A 1,314-nucleotide genomic window follows, 5' to 3' on the forward strand; every position below is an offset into this window, starting at 1 on the left:
GGTTAGGGTTACGGTCTGGGTTAGAGTTAGGGTTAAGGGTAGGGTTAGGGTTAGGGCTAGGGTTACATTTAGGTTTAGGGTTAGGGTTAGGTTTGGTGGTAGGTTTATAGTTAGGTTTGATGATAGGGTTAGGGTTAGGGTTAACTTAGGGGTTAGGTTTAGCGTGTCATTGAGGTATAGGATGATGGTTAGGGTTGGGGTTAAGGTTAGCATTAGGGTAGGGTTAGAATTAGGGTTAGGTTTTAGGTTTAGGGTTAGGATTAGGGGTAGGGTTAGGCTTGGTGGTAGAGTTAATGTTAGGTTTTATGATAGTGTTAGTGTTAGGGTTAACTTTGGGGTAGATTCAAGGTGTCGTTGAGGGATGGGATGTGTTTGAGGTTGGGGTTAGGCTTAGGGTTAGGCTTAAGGCTAGGTTTAGGTTTGGCGGTAGGTTTAGGATTAGGTTAGATGATAGGGTTAGGGTTAGGGTTAACTTTGGTTTTAGGATTAAGGTGTCCTTAAAATATAGGATAGGTTTGGAGCTTAGTGTTAGGGTTAGGCTTAGGGTCAGGTTTAGGTTTAGTGGTAGGGTTAGTGGTATTGATAGGGGAAGGTTTAGGTTTGGTGGTAGGTTTAACATTAGGTTTAATCATAGGGTTAGGGTTAGAGTTCGATTTGGTGTTAGTTTTAAGGTGTTGTCGAGGATTAGGATAAGGGTTAGGGTTAGGGCTTCGGTTAGGGGTAGGGGTAGGTTACAAAGTAGATTTAGGGTTAGGTTTGATGATAGGGTTAGGATTATTATTACCTTTGGGGTTAGGTTTAAGGTGTCATTGAGATATAGTATTGGGTTGAGGCTTAGGGTGAGGGTGAGGGTTAGGATAAGGGTTAGGTTTAGGGCTAGGGTTAGGTTTAGGGCTAGGTTTAGGTTGGTGGTAGGTTTAAGTTTAGGTTTGAGGATAGGGATAGGGTTAGATTTAATTTGGGGTAAGATTTAAAGTGTTGTTCACTGATAGGACAAGGATGAGGCTTAGGGTTACCGTTAGGGTTCAGTTAGGGTTAGTGCTAGGTTTAGGGTTAGGTTTAGTGGTAGGTTTAAGTTTAGGGTTAGGGTATTAGGATTAGGGTTCTGGTCAAAGGTAGGGTTAGATTTGGTGGTACAGTTAGGGTTAGGTTTGATAATAGGGTTAGGGTTGGGGCTAATTTGGGGTTAGGTTTAAGGTGTGACATTGAGGGATAGGATAAGGGTGAGGCTTAGGGTTAAGGTTAGAGTTAGTGTCTGAGTTAGAGTTAGGGTTAAGTTTAGGGTTAGGGTTTGGGTTTGGGTTACGGTTAGGG

The sequence above is a fragment of the Echinops telfairi genome, unplaced genomic scaffold, assembly GCF_000313985.2.
Source record: "Echinops telfairi isolate 266 unplaced genomic scaffold, ASM31398v2 ScPeMD7_22;HRSCAF=79, whole genome shotgun sequence".
Classification (NCBI taxonomy): Eukaryota; Metazoa; Chordata; class Mammalia; order Afrosoricida; family Tenrecidae; genus Echinops; species Echinops telfairi.